This window comes from Elaeis guineensis, chromosome 1 (genome assembly GCF_000442705.2).
Source record: "Elaeis guineensis isolate ETL-2024a chromosome 1, EG11, whole genome shotgun sequence".
Classification (NCBI taxonomy): domain Eukaryota; kingdom Viridiplantae; phylum Streptophyta; class Magnoliopsida; order Arecales; family Arecaceae; genus Elaeis; species Elaeis guineensis.
In genome coordinates this window covers 47,077,648-47,100,368 of record NC_025993.2, presented here as the reverse complement: position 1 = coordinate 47,100,368, position 22,721 = coordinate 47,077,648, and positions in this window count along the sequence as shown.

The following is a 22,721-nucleotide window of genomic DNA, read 5'->3' as shown; positions in this document are numbered from 1 at the left end:
GGAGCCATTACTGCACCGTACCTAGGCCAGCATACCAGCAGGAATTTCGAAGGGTTCCTTCGAATCGCTCCGATTCGAAAAGACTCCAGCACGCACGTATTTAATGACAAAATATCTCGGGGCGATCGTGCACAGGATTCAAAAGGATAACTTCGGCTGTGAAAATTTCTCTGTACTTCCTTCATTCGAAATTCGAACTCGAAAGTAGGGGGACTGGTGTTGGGTATAAAATACCCCCCAGCTGAAGTTCATGATGGGAGTGACCCTCCGGGGATCCAACTGACTTTCGACCTCCGGCAACATCTCTTCAAACCTCCCGGGCGGCCGAGCCTCCGCCACACTCCCAAGTTTTGCCGACGGGCGGGACCCCGCCAACGCCGATCGGATTCTTCGCGATGTCCGGACTCCTACGGGAGCCGAACCTCGCCCACGACTTCACCTGCAGACTCCGCATAGGCTCTTACGGGAGCCGGACTCCACCCACGACTCCCGTTGCAGGTAAACTTCGTCCGGACTCCTACAGGAGCTGGACTTCGTCCCTGACTCTAATTGCAGGTAAACTCTGTCCGGACTCCTACGGGAGCCAAATCCCGCCCACGACTCCAGCTGCAGGTAAACTTCATCCGGACTCCTACGGGAGCCGGACCTCGCCCACGACATCACCTACAGACTCCGTCCGAACTCCTACGGGAGCCGGACCTCATCCACAGCTTCAGCTGCAGGTAAACTCCGACCGAACTCCTACGGGAGCCAAACTTCGTCCCTGACTCTAATTGCAGGTAAACTTCGTCCGGACTCCTACGGGAGCCGGACCTCGCCCACGACTTCACCTGCAGACTCTGCCCGGACTCCTACGGGAGTTGGACTCCGCCCATGACTCCAGCTGCAGGTAAACTTTGTCCGGACTCCTACAGGAGCCGGACCTCGCCCACGACTTCATCTGCAGGCTCCGCCAGGGCTCCTACGGGAGCCAAACTCCGCCCACGACTCCAGCTGCAAGTAAACTTCATCCAGACTCCTACGGGAGCCGGACTTCATCCCCAACTCTAATTGCAGGTAAACTTCGTCCGGACTCCTACGGGAGCCGGACCTCACCCACGACTTCACCTGCAGACTCCGTCCGGACTCCTACAGGAGCCAGACCTCGTCTACGGCTTCAGCTGTAGGTAAACTCCGACCGAACTCCTACGGGAGCCGGACTTCATCCCTGACTCTAATTGCAGGTAAACTTCGTTCGGACTCCTACGGGAGTCGGACCTCGCCCACGACATCACCTGCAGAATCCGCCCGGACTCCTACGGGAGCCGGACTCCACCCACGACTCCAGCTGCAGGTAAACTTCATCAGGACTCTTACGGGAGCCAGACCTCGCCCACGACTTCACCTGTAGAGTCTGCCCGGACTCCTACGGGAGCCGGACTCCGCCCACGACTCCAGCTACAGGTAAACTTTGTCCGGACTCCTATAGGAGCTGGACCTCACCCATGACTTCATCTGCAGGCTCCGCCCGGGCTCCTACGGGAGCCGGACTCTGCCCACGACTCCAGCTACAGGTAAACTTTGTCCGGACTCCTACGGGAGCTGGACTTCGTCCCAAACTCTAATTGCAGGTAAACTTCGTCCGGACTCCTACGGGAGTTGGACCTCGCCCACGACTTCACCTGCAGACTCCGTTCGGACTCCTACGGGAGCCGGACCTCATCCATGGCTTCAGCTGTAGGTAAACTCCGACCGGACTCCTATGGGAGCCAGACTTCGTCCCTAACTCTAATTGCCGGTAAACTTCATCCGGACTCCTACGGGAGCCAGACCTCACCCATGACTTCACCTGCAGACTTCGCCTGGACTCCTACGGGAGCCGGACTCCACCCACGACTCCAGTTGCAGGTAAACTTTGTCCGGACTCCTACAGGAGCCGAACCTCGCCCACGACTTCATCTGCAGGCTCCGCCCGGGCTCCTACGGGAGCCGGACTCTGCCCATGACTCCAGCTGCAGGTAAACTACGTCTGGACTCCTACGGGAGCCAGACTTTATCCCCAACTCTAATTGCAGGTAAACTTCATCCGAACTCCTATGGGAGCCGGACCTCACCCACAACTTCACTTGCAGACTCCGTCCGGACTCCTACGGGAGCCGGACCTCATCCACGGCTTCAGTTGCAGGTAAACTCTAACCGGACTCCTACGGGAGCCAGACTTCATCTCTAACTCTAATTGCAGGTAAACTTCATTCGGACTCCTACGGGAGCCGAACCTCGCCCACGACTTCACCTACAGACTTCGTCCGGACTCCTACGGGAGCCGGACTCCGCCCACGACTCCAGCTGCAGGTAAACTTTGTCCGGACTCTTACAGGAGCCGTACCTCGCGCATGACTTCATCTACGGGCTCCGCCCGGGCTCCTACGGGAGCCAAACTCCGCCCATGACTCCAGCTGCAGGTAAACTTCGTTCGGACTCCTACAGGAGTCGAACTTCATCCCCAACTCCAATTGTAGGTAGACTTCGCTCGAACTCCTGTGGGAGCCAGACTTCGCTCGTCTCCAGCCCCAGCTGCGGGAAAACTCCATCCGAGCTCCTGTGGGAGTTGGACTTCATCCCCAACTTCAACAGAAAGAGGACTCCATTCGGGCTCCTACGAGAGCCAGACTCCAAGCTCCTCTCAGACGGGTAGCTAGCCACCTCTCTCCACCAGACACCCCAGCCGAACTCCGGCCGATGGACCTGGACCCCCTGGCAGGCCGCAGCAACGGCCACGATCTTGTTCCACCTCCTGTGACGGATTTCACGTGGCTCCATCACTCCCTGACATGCCCTAATAATGGCCACGATCCTACTCCAGTTCCTGCGATGGATACCGCGCGATTCTCCCATTCTCTGGCAAGTCGCGACAACGGACGTCGCTCCGCTCCCCGTGGTAGATTCCACGTGGCTCGCCCTGGTGATAGCCACGGGTCCACTCCACTACTCTCTGCAACAAACTCCTCCTGACTCTGGGTGGCCCACTGCCAGACGGTTACAGACATCACCATCAGTTTGTTGCCCCCTCCGTCTATAAAAGGGGGACCCCAGATACGTTATTCTCTAAGCTCTCATTTTTTACCTAGAAACTCTGCTAAAATTTTCGTTCGAGCACTTCATTCTTGTTGAGGCAGAGAACTGACTTGAGCATCGGAGGATCTTGCCGGAGCAACCCCACCTCCAGTTTAGACTTCTTTTGCAGGTCCCGACGGCGACCGCGACTCCAGCTTCTCCGGCGCAAGCGGATTTTTGCACCAACACAATGTATACAATGTGATAGAAGAATAACCCATTTATTAATTTATAGTCAAAATTATAAATTTGCCCTTAGATTTGTACAGAAATGTGTCAGCCAATCTGACATCTAGGGCACACATCTAACATGCTAGAGATATGTCATATTCACATCTTCTCTCTTTCTTTTCATATTTTTTTCAAATAAAAAATATTTTTATTGAGTGCATAAATTAAAAGATTGTTATCAATATAACTACTGTCATAATATTCATTAAAAAAAAATGGAGCATCCATTTTTTATTAGCCTTATTTCATAACCTTATTTTTACAACAAAGGTGTAGAAATAATGTTTCTAATGACCTTTGACATGTAATAACAGTCTTTTAATTCTAATATTTTATCCGAAGGTAAATCAAGCATACAGATTTCCATAGCCTCTACGCTAATGGACTCTCCACTTGCATCATAGAGCTCGAGGTTACATCTTTTAAGATCTTTGATATTCTGTAGTCACTGTAATGAATTACAAATATGCGATCCACAGGTGGTATCTAATACTCAAGTATTAGAGTCTAGGCCACTCAATGAAAAAATAGGTTTGTATTATATACACACCTTTCAGTGCTGTACTTGCACCCTGCTTTAAACTTGCAAGATTATTCTTGCAGTTATACTCCCAATATCCAAATTTGTCACAAAATAAACAGCTAATATCTATGTGGACATCTTTTGCCTCCTCATTATTACTGACCATCCCAAGATCAGAAATATCCAGAACATCAGAGTTCTTCTCTGCTACAAACCTTATTTGCAAGTTTCTCAACCAATCCACAGAGTTGGATTGGTCAACATATTTTTATTTATGATGTTATGTAGTGAAAATAAAGAAGCCATAATGCAGATTTAAATCTATATAAATAAAGAATAATAGTATAAGCAGACCACTAATGTTTGACATGTATAACTAGATGAAAACTTTGAAACTAGTCATGTCTCCCACTATTTTATCGGATACCATAGCCTGCTCTTATGGTAAAAGAGAAATCTTAATATGATTTCTTAATGGGGTTGAGACCCTAATCCCTCAATGAAGCCTTATGGATATCACAACAAACCTCAATGAGTTCAAAGGTAGGAAAATCTATCCAATTGTATCTCATGCAACTCTCAACATAACCTACCTCTAAAAATACTCATAGTCTTGTGGATATCACAACAAACTATAGTATTTTTAGTAAAGTCAGACCCTTCATTTTTATACAGTCATATCTAAAAAATACTGCCCTTGTGGATATCACAACAAAGCAACATATCTAAAAATACTGTAAAGCATATAATATGCACTAAGACAAACCTACATCAATCCCCATAGCAAGCCTTGTGGATATCACAACAAACCTACTATGGTTTTTCACAGGATATTGACTAGCTATGAAGGAAGGCTAAAAGAAGAGTACCCTATAAGCCAATCGCAAGTGTGTTGCAATGAGACTATCTTTGAAATTTTTCAACTCATGAAATGACATTTATTATTTGAGACATTGATTCATCATATTAGCTGTATCTTATTATGTCTAAGACTATGATGAACCCCAAAGATTAGGATAATAATTTTAGGAGATATGAATTGGTCATGCTAGTGAGACCTAAAATCCTAAAATTTTAATATTAAATATTTCTGATTCTAGGAGCATTGAGTCAGGGATCAATATTTCGGATAGACTAGTACATCCTATGTATGCTAAGTGGAGAGGGTGGCAGATCTCACTAGCCACTTGTGTGAGACACTAATACAAAGATGTGGGTGCTGATTTGAGAAATGAGTCCACTGAATTGACTCGATGAAAGAGAATATTTTATGAAAGCCTTATTTGTATGTTAAAGATGGTTCTCTAAGTGGGAGTTGTGCAAGTGATCCTTAGACTTGAGACCACCATAGAATCTTATGCACATGGATCTATATTTTGGTTCATACCCAGGCATGGCATTAAGACATGTACAGGGTGTTTTGGATATGGTGGAGTGTCTATGGAGGTTGTGAGTAGGTCAACATGGAATCAATCACTCCTAATAAGAGGAGATCGCATCCTATGTATTCTCAATCCTAGATGACTCAAGAAAAGTCTTTTGGCCAAAAGTAGGAAGGAGATTAGAAAGAGTTTCTAAGCTTCTTCATTGGAGTCATCATTGGTTAATTGAGAATCGATATAAATATGTGTTTGAGTTTGACATGATTCCATACTCATGAACACATTCAGGGTGCAAGGATGATTAAAGGATTGAATTACACGGTAATTTACCACTGAAGGGTATATTTGATATTTCTATCAAATTTTATATCTTCTGGATAGTCATGATATATTGCTAGATGTCAATCTTGACTTGTAATTTTTTTATCAAATTAAAGAGTTTAATTCGATCGCCAATTAGAAAGGATTGTAATTGTTGAACTCGGGTTAGCTCTATTGGACCTAAATCGATTAGATTGAAATCTAATCAAATTTGATCAACTTATATTCAGATCTACTGCCAGCTAGATATGAAACCCAATGGATCACACATATATAGAAATTGGCCAAGGACCCTTTTGAAAAAGGTTGATTAAATTTTTTGATTCAATCAGGGTTCCGGTAAGCATGCTTGCATGTGTGGAAACCCTTGCTCCTTTGGAGACCAATTTGATCCCATCCCTTGCTAATTAGCTAGACCAATTTGGTAGAAATTTGGGTCAGATCATGATACCAAGAAGCAGCCCAAATTGGGGCACCACATTCCATGTTAACACCAAATATGAAGAGTCCAAGTTGTGGTGGACTCTTGGTGCAAAATAGGTTCTGCATACAAGAGTTGGCGTGGGCAGAAGAAAAAATATTATTTTTCTATGAGATTAAAATATGTGTGATAGCCCATATCATCCTCCATCCTCTAATATACATCTCAAAGTAGGAGATATATATATTTTTTGGAATTTTTGGGGAAGAAAAAAAATGGAAAAAGAAGGATGTCTCGCACGCGCACGTAGAAGCATCATGTCTCTCCATGATTTGGAGAGTCCTCCATATCAAATACTTTCAGATTGGAACAATTTTTGGTGATAACATTTTAAATTTGATAATACATTTTTGATAATTTTTTTAGAATTTTTTCAGACTTATCTGGATGCCAAAAGGATGCTATAAGTCGGTCCTAATGCCTGCACGCGCGGTGATCAGCACGCGCGGTGATCAGCACTCGCATGAAGAGGTGTGAGGATAGTATCCTTCAATAAAAATTTTAAATATGTAACCCTTCCACTGTACCACTAAAATCCAATAGTGGTATCAGAGCCTATCTTTATTTATGTAATCAAAGATTAAATTATTATCTTGATTGTGATCAAGCATGAGTTTTTGGTTTGGTTCAAGTCGGGTCAAGGGTTGAACCCGATTGAACATTCAAACCCTATCATATCATAGAGATATATTTTAAATATAAAATGCATGATATATGTGTAAAATTATTTTAGTAGCTTAGTACTCTAATTGGAGTTCATCACCAGGCTGTCCGATCATAAGAGCAAGTAGGGTTCAGAGTGTTGTGAATTTGAGTGCAGGGGTAAAATGGTAATTTTAAATTTTTTTCAAAATTATAATTTTATAGTAGAAATTATTAATTAATCTAATTAATTAATATATATTAACCCTACACTAGGATCTAAATATGATATATACAGCATGCATTTAAAATTAAAATTTAAACTTCTACAGTAAATATTTTACTATTATGTGTTTAGAACACATTACCCTCGTGCAGGTAGTCGATCGCTGTAGTTTGATCACCGTTGGGATGGTCTGATTATCACAATATAGCCATATAGTGTGTCTAGCCTTTGCGGATCATCCACACGAAGCTCCCGGTCTGATCAGCTCCTCACGAATGCTAGTTCGTTGCAGAACACTTTCGACGGTCGATGTTGATTGAACTCCTTCGATCTTGATCTGCTGACTCTTTGGATACTTTAGATCATCAACAGATGTACTTGAGGGGTTGATGAAGCTCTCCCTAAAATCTGATGGGCTCACGACACTCGTAGCTCACTTTCTCACTTCCCGAACCCTAGGCAGAAACCCTAGGGTACATAAGAAAAACCTTGCGCCCACTCTTTCTTTTCTTTTCTCTCCTTTTCTTTTCTTTTCTCATGCAGAAAAGCTTTCTCACACCACCCTATCTCTCTAGGATTAGATTATCACATGCCCTATCTTCTCTTCTTTTTAAAACGGTGCAAGACCGCATCTTTGCAGCGTTTTTACTGCGTGAGAAGATAAATATAAGTGGCTGCTCACTTGAATTCAAATCGAATTTGAATTCAAATGCCAACCAACCAATTTTTTATCCACTCTTGGCATGAGAAGGGAACGGCATGGGCTTCTTTGTGTGTGGAGTGTTTACACGAGAAACCTTTTCTCGTGTGGAGGAAGTGGTGCAGAAATTAAAGGGGTGGCATAGGGATTTGTTAACCATTCAAATTCAAACATCCTTTGAATTTGAATGGCCAACCAATCCTATCATTATCCATTCAAAATGGTGCACAAAGAAGGGGCATGGAAAAGCTTCTGCATGGGAAAAAATTCATAAGAACTCATTTCTCATGAATTCAAATGGGCGCAGGATGAGGTGAGGTGGCGCAGGATGAGGTGAGGTGGTTTCAAATCTAATTGAACCAACCTTATCAAAATAGGTTAGGCACAATTAGACTAAATTAAACCCAATATAATTAAGCTTAATTAGGCTCAATGAAATCCTAATCAAATCAAGAATTGACTAAGTCCAATCCCTGATCAAATCAGAGACCAAACCACCTCGACGATTAGGTCAACTCTTAACCTAATCGGGTCAAACCCAACTGAAACCAATTCAATTGGACTTGATCCAAAAATAATCACTCAATCAAATTGAGTTAATTAGTGATCAAATTACTAATTAAATCTCTAATAAATACTGAGTCCAAATTCGATGGGCAATCGGGTATCAAAGTCCATCGATATGAAACCTTGATCGAAGAGTCCCAAACCAGTGGGACTCTTGACCTCGGTACCCAAAATGTGTGGAACTCATGATCAGAGAATCCTGATTCTCATTCACAAAGTTCCAGACATGTAGGACTCAGAGTCTCCAAGTATTAGGACTCTTGGTCAAAGAGTCCCAGTCCAGTGGGACTCTTCACCAGCCATCAGATCAGATAGAAACCTCTAATGTGTGTGACCCCGCAGGTTCGAACCTAAGCCGGTAGCACAGGAACCAATTTTTGTACTAATCGAAGTGACCATCTAGAAATGGTACTCGATATCCAGATAGGTCAAATAGTCACAATCGCAACATTCAGAACCTATACGAATATGGTTACTGTATAATTTATCCCTTTTGACCCCTGTGTTTAGGACGACTCGGGGTTAAACTGTCAACCCTGATCAGATCATCCGAATCATGCTCAACTCAAACAGTTCTATGACTCCTCACTAGGACTACCCTGACCAAGGTTTCACTAAATTTAAACATGACTGTACACAGCTCCTGAACTGGAGTGGTCAATCCCATCTTGACACATGCACCGACAAGTCAAGTACTTGACTACACCCAGCAACCTTCCGTCACTGAATTAAAAATTTAGATAGTCCAGTGCCTAAGTGCAGTGAGTTACTTGCAAGTCACCATGGCGGTCTCAGGTCAGAGGGACAGTTATACCCATATCCCATCGGAGCAAATCTTGACAGCAGAAAAAGCTCCTAAGTCGGTCACGTTCAGTGCAGATGCACCCTTATATCTCACCTGTATGCCATACCAGTATCTCCACACTCCTTGGTTAAGAGGACAACCAATCCATATGGCACATAACGATCTATACTTGATAAATGTTGTTGTCCTTGGTAACAACGTATCATTTGGTCGCGAACATATTTAAGGACTAAACGACAAATCCTCCTTTATCGAGTCTAAATAGTCCTAAGGACTTCACCACAACATAGGAGTTCATTAGAAGATGAAATAATTTGTGATGAAAAATACTAAAAATAATTTTTATTTATTTATAATTCAAATACTAATACAAGAAAGAGTACAACTGTCAACAGACTGACGATTGGCTTTGGGATACTATTCCCAATAATCTTCCACTTGACCTAAAGCCAATCGGTGCAGTCGCAACAGCTTTAGTAAATGGGTCGGCCAGGTTCTCCTCTCCGTCGATCTTCTGAAGGTCGACATCACCTTGATCAATGATTTTTCGGATGAGATGGTAGCGGTGCAGAATATACTTCATCCGCTGGTGTGCCTTCAATTCCTTTGCCTGAGCAACGGCTCCAGAGCTGTCACAATAGAGCAGAACTGGACCAACAAGGGAGGGTGCTACTCCGAGCTCGGTGATGAATTTTCTTAGCCACACCACTTCTTTGGCAGCATCTGATGCTGCGACATACTCTGCCTCACAAACTGAATCAGTCACAGTGTGCTGCTTGAAACTCTTCCAGCAGACAGCCCCACCATTAAGAGTAAAAGCAAATCCCGACACACTCTTACTGTCATCGTGATCAGACTGAAAACTAGAGTTTGTAAATCCTATAAGCCTCAAGTCTGATTCACCATAAACAAGCCACTGGTCCTTAGTATTTCTTAAATACTTCAGGATGGTTTTAGCAACCTTCCAGTGATTCTCTCCTGGATCAGATTGGTATCTACTTACTACCCCTAGTGAGTATACCACATCTGGTCGTGTACATGTCATGACGTACATGATAGATCCCACTGCCAAAGCATATGAAATTCTACCCATACATTCTCTCTCTTGAGGTGTTGTCGGACAATCCCTCTTCGAGAGAGAAATTCCATGGCCTATCAGTAGACAGCCTTTCTTGGAATTCTCCATGCTGAGCCTCTTTAGCATAGTATCAATGTACGTGGACTGGGATAAGCCAAGCAACCTTTTAGATCTATCCCTATAGATCCTCATCCCTAGGATGTAGGAAGCTTCTCCCAAATCTTTCATGGAGAATTGTGATGATAGTCAAATCTTTATTCTCTGTAATGCAGGGACATCATTCCCGATTAAGAGAATATCATCCACATACAATACAAGAAATATCACTATTGGACCATTAGCCCACTTATAAATGCAGGGCTCTTCTCCATTCCTAATGAAGCCATACATTTTGATTGTCCTATCAAAATGTATGTTCCAACTCTGGGATGCCTGCTTAAGTCCATAAATGGATCTCTGTAGTCTGCACACCTTAGACTCATCTGTGGATGTGAACCCTTCAGATTGTATCATATACACCTTTTCATCCAGCTCTCCGTTTAGAAAAGCTGTCTTCACATCCATTTGTCAGATTTCATAGTCCAGATGGGTAGCTACCGCAAGCATAATCCGAATGAATTTGAGCATTACCACAGGAGAAAAAGTCTCGTCATAGTCTATATCATAATGTTGACGATATCCCTTAGCAACCAGACGGGCTTTATAGGTCTCCACCTTTCCATCTGCGTCCCTCTTTCTCTTGAAGACCCACTTACACCCTATGGGTTTTACTCCTTCGGGTGGGTCAACCAATGTCCACACATCATTGACCTTCATGGACTCCATTTCGAATTTCATGGCCTTTAGCCATTTCTCAGAGTCAGGTCTCTGCATTGCATTCATGTAGGTGATCGGATCCTTATCATTTTCATCAAGTTCGACAGGATCGCTGTCCCGGATCAAGAAATCATAGTATCTGTTCGGTTGACGTGGTACTCTACCGACCGCCTTAAGGGTGCAGGAACAATGGGATCCGAATCTGATCTAACCAAATCCGGTTCAGGTTCAGCAACTTGTGTCGATTTTTTCACCTGCCGAACTTTCTTAAGTTCGACCTTAGAGGCAACAGTCCCTTCACCAAGAAACTTCTTTTTCAAAAAGATTACCTTAAGGCTGACAAACACCTTTTGCTCATCATCTAGGTAGAAATAATACCCTTTGGTCTCTTTTGGGTATCCTATGAAATAACACTTGTCAGACCTAGGTTCAAGCTTGTCCGTAATTAAACGTTTAACATAAGCCGGACACCCCCAAACCCTAAGGTGCGAGAGTACTGGCTTACATCTTATCCATATCTCATATGATGTTTTGCTTACAGACTTATTCGGAAACCCTATTTAGAAGATAAAAAATCGATTCGAGCGTATATCCCCAAAGGAAGATCGGCAGACTAGCAAACCCCATCATGGATCGAACCATGTCCAACAAGGTCTGATTCCTCCTTTCAGACACACCATTATGCTGTGGTGTTCCAGAAGGAGTCCACTAAGAGAGAATCCCATTCTCCCTAAGATATGTCAGAAACTCATTAAAAAAGTATTCACCTTCTTGATCAGATCGAAGAGTTTTAATACACTTCCCAGTTTGTTTTTCTACCTCATTTCGGAATAGTTTGAATATTTCAAACGACTTCGACTTATGCTTCATTAAGTAGACATACCCATACCTCGATAGGTTATCTGTGAAGGTTATGAAGTAGAAATATCCACCTCTTGCACTTGAGCTCATGGGTCTACATATATCAGAATGTATCAGATCCAAGAGTTCACTGGCTCGCTCACCTTTTTCAGTAAAAGATGATTTGGTCATCTTCCCAAGAAGACAGGACTCACAGGTTGGAAGTGATTCACAATCACCAACTTCAAGAATTCCTTCTTAAGCCAACCTATTTATCCTGTTCTTATTGATATGACCTAGCCTACAGTGCCAAAGATAGACTTCTGACATATGTTCCATTCTAGGGCATTTACCAGAGGTTTTAACCACATTAACAGGTTGTGATAGTAAGTAAATTCTATTATTTAGTTATCCAACAAACATTGTAACACCATTCAAAATGATATTGTAAATATTTTCTTTTATTAAAAATTCATAACTGTTCATGGCCAAAAGGCCTACAGAAATAATATTTAATAAAAAACTTAGATAATAGTGACATTCACTCAGAATTACATTACGAGAGTTGATTGCAAGGTTCATGATTCCTAAAGCTAGAACTGAAACTTTGCTTCCATCTCCAACGTTCAGGAACCTCTCACCTTCATCAAATCTCCTACTGACCTGTAGACCCTGCATCAAATTACAGATATGATATGGGCTTCTGGTATCCAATACCCAGGCAGTAGTATCATAAATGAAAAAGTTGCAAGGTGTTATCATATAATTACCTTGCTTCTTCTTCGGCCTGTTAGGGTCCAGGGAGGCAATGTATAGAAGACAGTTCCTCTTCCAGTGCCCCTGCTTCTTGCAAAAGAAGTACTCCGCCTGGCTTTGATCGGGCTTGCACTTCTTGGTCTGACCCTGTGCAGACGTCCCAGCATGCGGCTGCACCTTCTTGTTCTTCTTCTTCTTGTTCTTCTTTCCTTTCTTAAAGGGTCGACGACCAGAAGAAGACACTCCCACAACATTCACCGACTCCTTATGGAGCTGGTGGTCCTTCTCAAAGTTCTGCAGCAACCCCAACAAATCGTGGTAGTTCACTGCAGGCTTTGTCATCAAAAAATGAGTAAGGAAGGGAAAGAAGGACTTGGGTAATGAATTAAGGATCGCATCCTTACCGAGCTGCTCGTGCCAAAAAAAGCCCAGTTTACTTAGGCGCTCAATCATTTCGATCATGTACAGTACATGATCGGTGACTGAGGCCCCATCCCTCATTTGAGCATTGAAAATGGCACAACTAGTTTTGTACCTTTCAACGTCGTCAGGTGTGTCAAAGGAGTCGTTCAACATTTGAAGCATCTCCTGCGGTTGGGCGTTCTCGAACCTGCGGCTGAACTCATCATTCATTGCTGCCAGCATCATGCACCGAATGGTGGTGCGATCGTTGAGCCACTTCTGGTAAGTGTCTCGGACCGTCCGTCTCGCGTTCGGGGCTGGCTCCTTAGGTGTCGAATCCGTTACTACATAAAGGATCTGCTCATGCTCAAGGATGATTTTTAATTTTTGATACCAGCTATCGAAATTAGATCCCATGAGCTTGTCATTATCTAATAATAACCAGAGCGACAGGATAGTGGCCATAGCTGCATAAAAAAAAATCAGACCTTTATTAGTACATAAATTATTAATACTAAAGACTTGGACTTTAGTCTAAAGTTTCTCTCAGTACTTTTATGAACTAATAGCCTCAACCTCCAATTCGAGGAATTACATTAATTCCTTAGTGGGTACTAGAATCCACACAGACTACACACGAGCCCAACTTTGGTTGGTCAACCCATGTGTATCTATAGGTAGGTTCATAACCAGTTGTTACTTTAAACAACTTTTAGTAATTAATTTTGCCCCAGAACCTAATCAGTAGGCTTTGGCCTCCACTGAAAAGATCTGGTTAGGTCTAGCCATTAACATGATTTGATTTGGTGAATCTGACCAATAAATGATCAGGCCCGACTTTGGCCGACCAACCTGACCACCATCAGAAAGACTCAACCAAATAATCATATTATGAATGATAATTCCATTAGTCAATAAGCACCAGGCCTTTGGGCCTCCAGTGATTATTAAACTAATGGACTCATTATCACTCACTTGATGGGAGGCTATGACTTAGTTATCACTATAACTTAATCATTTTTAGGGACCTAATAATTTTTTAGGACTTTATTAAAGGATAGAAGAGAAGAAATTAACCAGCCAATTTCAATCCTCCCACTAATTTCATCAAGTCAGATTAAAAAGGATTTAATAAAAACCGACATTAGGAGCACCTAAATCAGTCACACTGATTTACCTAATGACATGGGTGTTCCCTAATCACCAAGTGATCTAATCAAAATCTAACTCAGCAGGTTGGCCAGGTAAGTGAGATTAGTTGTGAGGATATGCCATTAACTCATCAGAGATCGAATCAATGCGAGTAGCTCCCACTTAAAAATCACTGGTCAAACTGTCGAACATACCTTAGACACCAACCGGTTCATTAGTTTTAATTTGATCAACTTAGTAAATAGGGTTCCACCGCATAGCCATGAATTAAGTCCATCTTGGTCTAGTTAAAGACATGGACCCATTCAACTACAACTATTGGAGTTGAGTCTAGAGTATCTTTGACCTAATCTAATTCAACTTTTGATTAGATTTGACCAATTACTCTAATTTAGTCCATTTTTTTAAGCTAACCTTAGGTCTAACCCAATTATGGACCTAATCCATCTAACCCATTGACCCACAAGTTTATGCAATTGTCTTAGTTCTTAATTCACAATTCTAGACCAACTAGATAACACTTAATTTTTTTAATTAAGTATTTAGGCTGATGGGTCAGGGTTTGGCATTTTGAAAATAATTTTCAAATTTGAAAGGTTTTATTTTCTGTTCACCAAATGTGTTGACTCATTTCACAAATGGATCAGCACATTTCATAAATAGAAATCTTATTGCTAATTACATAACAGAAAATAACTCAATCAAAATAAATCATGAATATTCCTTTAGATCTAATCTAACACATTCATGATAAATTTTATAATTGAACCTTTACAATTAAGTCCTTTCGCTGCTTCATCTGCATGGGATATAATCACATCGGTACCACTACCTCCATAGGAGAACCCCATCGAATGGGAGAAGAGGGCCTTTAAACCCTACTTTTCTTCTATGATCGGACGACCATGGCAACCAACCCAATTAGACTACTTGCTACTTGGATCAAATATATCTAAATATATCAATTTTAAAATTTAAATTTCAAATTTTATATTTTAAATTTTGAATTTCAAATTTCAAATTTGAAATTTCAAATAAATTTCAAATTTCAAATTTCAAATTTCAAATTTTAAATTTCAAATTTTTGAATTTTGAATTTTGAATTTTGAATTTCAAATTTTAAAATTTAAAATTCAAATTTTGAATTTCAAAATCCAAATTCAAATTTCAAATATAAACTTTTAGATTACTACTTAATCTATGCATGTAAATTTATATCATATTTTAGAACTTGCTCTGATACCATTTGTTGTGAATTTGAATGCAGAGGTAAAACGATAATTTTAATTTTTTTTTAAAATTATAATTTTACAGTAAAAATTATTATTAATTTAATTAATTAACATGTATTAATCCTACACTAGGATCTAAATATGATATATATAGCATGTATTTAAATTTGAAATTTAAACTTCTACCGTAAATATTTTACTGTTATGTGTTCAGAATACATTACCTTCGTGCAGGTAGTCGATCGCTGTAGTTTGATCACCATCGAGTTGGTCTGATCATCATAATATAGCCACACAGTATATCTGATCTCTGTGGATCATCCACATGAAGCTCTCGATCTGATCGGCTCCTCACGAATGCTAGTTCGTTGCAGAACCCTTTCGACGGTTGATGTTGATCGAACTCCTTCAATCTTGATCTGTCGACTGCTTGGATACTCTGAATCATCAGCAGATGTACTTGAGAGGTTGATGAAGCTCTCTCTAAAATTTGGTGGGCTCACGATACTCATAGCTCACTTTCTCACTTCCCAAACCCTAGGCAGAAACCCTAGGGTACATAAGAAAAACCTTGCGCCCACTATTTCTTTTCTTTTCTCTCCTTTTCTTTTCTTTTCTCATGCAAAAAAGCTTCCTCACACCACCCTATCTCTCTAGGATTAGATTATCACATGCCCTATCTTCTTTTCTTTTTAAAACGGTGCAAGACCGCATCTTTACAGCATTTTTACCGTGTGAGAGGATAAAGATAAGTGGTTGCTCACTTGAATTCAAATCGAATTTGAATTCAAATGCCAACCAACCAATTTTTTATCCACTCTTGGCATGAGAAGGGAAGGGTGTGGGCTTCTTTGTGCATGGAGTATTTACACGAGAAACCTTTTCTCGTGTGGAGGAAGTGGCACAGAAATTAAAGGGGTGGCGCAGGGATTTGTTAACCATTCAAATTCAAACATCCTTTGAATTTGAATGGCCAACCAATCCTATCATTATCCATTCAAAATGGTGCACAAAGAAGGGGCATGGGAAAGCTTCTATATGGGAGAAAATTCATGAGAACTCATTTCTCATGAATTCAAATGGGTGCAGGATGAGGTGAGGTGGCGCAGGGAGATGAGTCAAGGTGGTTTCAAATCTAATTGAACCAACCTTATAAAAATAGGTTAGGCACAATTAGACTAAATTAAATCCAACATAATTAGGATTAATTAGGCTTAATAAAATCTTAATCAAATCAAGAGTTGACTAAGCCCAACCCCTGATCAAGGACCAAACCACCTCGGCGATTAGGTCAACTCTTAACCTAATCGGGTCAAACCCAACTGAATCCAATTCAATTGGACTTGATCCAAAAATAATCACTCAATCAAATTGAGTTAATTAGTGATTAAATCACTAATTAAACCTCTCATAAATACTGAGTCCAAATTTGATGGGCAATCAGGCATCAAAGTCCATTGATATGAATCCTTGATCGATGAGTCCCAAACCAGTGGGACTCTTGACCCCGATACCCAAAATGTGTGGAACTCATGATCAAAGAATCTTGATTCTCGATCACAGAGTCCCAGACATGTAGAACTTAGAGTCTCCAAGTATTAAGACTCTTGGTCGAAGAGTCCCAGTCCAGTGGGACTCTACATCAGCCATCAGATCAGATAGGAACCTCTAATGTGTGTGACCCTGCAGGTTCGAATTTAAGCTGGTAGCACAGGAACCAATTTCTATAATAATCGAAGTGACCATCTAGCAATGGTATCCGACATCCGGATAGGTCGAATACTCACAATCGCAACATTCAGAGCCTAAGCGAATATGGTTACTGTATAATTCATCCCTTTTGACCCCTGTGTTTAGGATGACTCAGGGCTAAACTGTCAACCCCGATCAGATCATCCGAATCATGCTCAACTCAAACAGTCCTATGACTCCTCACTAGGACTACCCTAGCCAAGATTTTATTAAATTGAAACATGACTGTACTTTGCTTCTGAACTAGAGTGGTTAATCCCATCTTGACACATGCACCGACAAGTCAAGTACTTGACTACACCCAGCAGCCTTCCGTCACTGAATTAGAAATTCAGGTAGTCCAGTGTCTAAGTGCGGTCAGTTACTTGCAAGTCACCATGGCGGTCTTAGGTCGGAGGGACAGTTATACTCATATCCCATTGGAGTAAATCTTGACAGCAGAGAAAGCTCCAGAGTCGGTCACGTTTAGTGCAGATGTACCCTTACATCTCACCTGTATGCCATACCAGTATCTCCACACTCCTTGGTTAAGAGGACAACCAACCCATATGGCACACAACGACTTATGCTTGATAAACGTTGTTGTCCTTGGTAACAACGTATCATTTGGCTACAAATATATTTAAGGACTAAACGATAAATCCTCCTTTGTCGAGTCTAAATAGTCCTAAGGACTTCACCACAACACAGGAGTTCATTAAAAGATGAAATAATTTATGATAAAAAATATCAAAAATAACTTTTATTTATTTATAATTCATATACTAATACAAGAAAGAGCACAACCGTCAACAGACTGACGATTGGCTTTGGGACACTATTCCCAACACAAAGATCCTCTCTTCCTATTCAATAGGGTACTCTTATGGCGTGTAGGGGTGCCACTGTGATGTTCCAAGAAGAAGAACAATGGAAAGAGTATTTTATATTCATGTATGTTATTAGAACTTCATGCATATATGATATGCTTGAGATGTTTAGTTATAATCATATTGTATGATTCTTCTTTCATATCTTAGAGATATGATAAGATGTCATAATTAGTTGTTATGATTATTAAGATATAACTATTATAGTGTATTCTTGTGATAGATTGAATTAGAATGTGTTTGAGACCATTAAAGCCCTCATAAAAATCATATTAAGTCATAGTGTTGTGAACCAGAAGCTGACCTATTTTCTTGAATCGATTAATTAATTAGTGTCTAAGGAGTGTTTAAAGTGTGATGATTATTTAATTGATTCTATTGCTGGCCTGGCTAATTTTATTGGTGTCTAAAAAAAGTATTGGGGGGACCCCCACCAATCTTAACACTTTCCTGGCCAATTAGATTAGCTCAAATCTTGAATAAAGGTAGCTTAGTATTTTAAACACTACTAAGGGCCTTCCTTCATACTAGGTTAATGTTACATCATGAACTATGGCTAGTTTGTTGTGTTACCATAAGACTTATCATAAGGATTGATATAACATAATCCTGGTGCATAAAAGATGCTTACGGTAATTTTGGATATACTGCTTTGTTGTGCTAACACAAGGGCAATTATATTCGATTTTGACTGTATTGAAATGAAGGGTCTTACTTAACTAAAATATTATAGCTTGTTGTGTTAACACAAAGCTAATAATATTTTAGAGGCCAAGATAAAATATTAAGAATTGCATGAGATGTAATTGGAAAGAATTTTCTACCTATAAACTCATAAGGGTTTATTGTATGAACACAAGATCGTTATGAGAAATTAGAGTCTCAATCCCACTAAGATAAATATAAAATATATCTCGTTTACCATAGGAGAGGGCTATAGTATCTGATAAAATAGTGGGAGACATAACTAGTTTTAAAAGTTCTCATCTAGTTATGCATGTCAAACATGAGTGATCTGCTTATACTATTATTTTATGTAGATTTAAGTCTACATTATGGCTTCTTTATTTTCATCCCATGATACCATAAATAAAACTAAGTTGACCGATACAACTATGTGGATTGGTTGAGGAACATGCAAATTAAGTTTATATCGAAAAAGAACTCCGATGTTCTGGATATTTCTGACCCTAGATTAGTCAGTAATAATGAAAAGGTAATGATGTCCGTATGGATATTATTTATGAAAAATTTAGACATTGTGAGTATAATTGCAAGAATTATCTTGTAAGATTGAAGTAGGGTGCAAGTGTAACACCAAAAGATATGTATATGATATAGACCTATTTTTTATTGAGTGATTCAAACTCTGATATTTGGATATTAGATACCATCTATAGATAGCATATTTATAATTCATTACAGCGACTATAGAATATCAAAGGTCTGAAAAGAGGTGACCTTGAGCTTTATAGCGCAAGTGGAGAGTCTATTAGCGCAAAGACTGGGGGAACCTATATGCTTGATTTGCCTTCAGATAAAATTTTAGAATTAAAAGAGTGTTATTACATGCCAAAGGTCATTAAAAATATTATTTCTATACCTTTGTTGTTAAAATAAGATTATGAAATAAGGCTAATTGAAAATGAATGCTCCATTTTTTTTGAATTTTATGGCAGTTGTTATATTGATAATAATATTTTAATTCTTGCACTCAATAAAAATATTTTTTATATTAAAAAAATATAAAAAAAATATATATATAAATATCACATATCTCTGGCATTATTTTCTTGGTCATATTAGTGAGTCAAAGATAAATAAGTTATACAAAGAAGAATTCTTTGATCCAAATGATTATGAATCATTGGGGACTTATAAATCTTGTCTCATGGGTAAGATGATCAGGACTCCATTTTTTTAATATGGAGAGAGGACAAGTGAGTTGTTAGCTCTAGTACATATAGTTATATATAGACTGATAACAACTCAGGCCAGAAGAAGATACTCCTATTTTATTATCTTTACAGATGATTTATTAAGGTTTGGATATGTGTATCTTATGAAACATAAATTTGAAGCTTTTGATAAGTTCAAGGAGTATCAAGGTATGATCGAGAAACAAATTAAAAAAAATATCAAAGTTTTTCGATCTGATCGAAGAGGAGAGTACTTATCCAGTGAATTTCTTGATCATCTTAAAAGTAAAGGTATTCTCTCTGAATGGACCCCTCCTTATACACCTCAGTTAAATGATATAGCAGAAAGGAGGAATCACACTTTAATGGATATGGTGTGGTCTATGATATGCTTCACCGATCTCCCAATATCTTTCTAGGAATAATGCCTTAGAGACTGCCACATATATATTAAACAAAATGCCTTCAAAGTCTGTTGCAAGCACTCCATATGAGATATGAAATAGAAGGAAGCCTAATCTTAAACATCTTAAGACTTTGGGCTGTCCTACTTATGTCAAAAATATTTTTGGATATAAGCTTAATGCTAGATCAAATAAGTGTAGGTTTGTAGAGTATCTTAATGAAATTAATGGATATTATTTCAACCACCCTACTGAACAAAAGGTGTTTGTTAGTAGGCATGCTACTTTCTTGAAATATCAATTTATCCAAGAAGGAGGCACTGGGAGAAATATTAAATTTATGAAAGTTCATGATCTACAAATCGATCCAAAAATACCAGTGGATGGACCACAAGAAGATCCTCAATCAAAAGTACCCAAGGATGAGGTACATCTACTATACACACCTCCTTTTCGAAGGTCAGATAGAGTATGTCAAGCATCTCTGAGATATAATTTTATCATTGAGAATAATAATTCTATCAACATCATTCAGGATGTTGATCCATTGATCTATTCGAAAGCTGTCATGAGTAGGGACTCAGACAGATAGCTGGAAGCTATGAAATCTGAGATGGACTTGATGAATACCAACCAAGTGTAGACCTTGGTTGATGCACCTGAGGGTGTGACCCCAATATAGGGTGCAAGTGGGTCTTTAAAAGGAAGATCAGTGTAGATGGTCAAATAGAAACCTACAAAGCTAGGTTAGTAGCGAAGGATTTTAGTCAAAGGCAAGGAATTCACTATGATAAAACCTTCTCACCAGTAGCTATGCTCAAGTCCATTCGAATTTTGCTTGTAACAGTGGCATACTACGATTATGAAATCTGGCAAATGGATGTCAAGACCATTTTTCTTAATAGTAATCTAGAGGAAGAGGTCTATATGATTCAGCCAGAGAGATTTGTCTCAGGTGGGAGAGCAAATCAAATATGCAAGCTAATGAGATCTATCTATGGATCGAAGCGGGTTTCGAGGAGCTGGAACATCTGATTTGATATGACAGTCAAAGAGTTTGGCTTTATCAAAAGTACGGATGAACCATGTGTATACAAGAAGACAAGTAGGAGTGTTATTATCTTCTTGGTTCTATATGTTGGTGACATACTGCTCATTGGGAATAATATCCCAATGATGCAATCGGTCAAGACTTAGCTATCGAACAAATTTTTCATGAAAGACTTGGGTGAAGCATCCTATATACTGGATATAAAGATCTATAGAGATAGATCTAAAAGGATGTTAAGCTTATCCCAATCATAGGAAATAAATCTCATATTAAAGAGATTTAATATGGAGGCAAGTAAGAGATTACCTACTTGCAAGTCATGGTATATGTCTCTCTAAGAGAATGTGTCCTAAGACACCAGAAGAGAGGAAAAGGATGAATGATATCTCTTATGCTTCAGGTGTGGGATCAATTATGTATGCCATGCTATGTACCAAGCATGATGTAGCTTATGTTTTGGACATAGCTAGTAGATTTCAAGCTGATCCAAGGAAGGATCATTGGAAAGTAGATGATAGCAAGTCAATATCAGGGTATGTGTTTATCCTAATGATGGAATAGAGAGTTGGAAGAGTTTCAAGCAGTAGATAGTAGCTGACTCAACTACTGAGCCAGAGTATGTTGCTGCTAGTGAAGCCATTAAGGAAGCTGTCTGGATGAAAAAACTCATCATGGATTTAAGAGTCGTTCCTGAGATTGAAGGACCGGTATCACTCTATTGTGATAACACTGGGGCATTATTCAAGATAAGAAATCTAGATCTCATTATAAATCCAAACACATCCTCAGATGTTTTCATCTCGTTAGAGACAAGATGTTGTCCTTAAACGAGTAGACAGAAAGAATAATACAGCAGACCCATTCAATAAGGCTATACCACAGCAGCTATATGATCATCATTTTGATTGTATGATATACAAAGGTGATTGATTTTAGTGCAAGTGAGAGATTGAAAGAAGAGTGTCCTATAAGCCAATCGCAAGTGTGTTACGATGGGACTTTCTTGGAAATTTTTCAACTCATGAAATAACATTTATTATTTGAGGCATTGATTCATCATATTAGCTGCATCTTATTATGTCTAAGATTATGATGAACCCCAAAGATTAGGATAATGATTTTAAGAGATATGAATTGGTCATGCTAGTGAGACCTAAAATTTTAAAATTCTAATATTAAATATTTCTGATTGTAGGAGCAATGAGTCGGAGATCAATGTTCCGGATAGACTGGTACATCCTATATATGCTAAATGGAGAGGGTGGCAGATCTCACTAGCCACTTGTGTAAGATACTAATACAAGGATGTGGGTGCTCATTTGAGAAAAGAGTCTACTGAATTGACTCGATGAAAGAGAACATCTTATGGAAGCCTTATTTGCATGTCAAAGATGGTTCTCTATGTGGGAGTTGTGCAAGTGATCCTTAGACCTGAGACCATCATGGAATCTTGTGCATATGAATTCATATTTTGGTTCA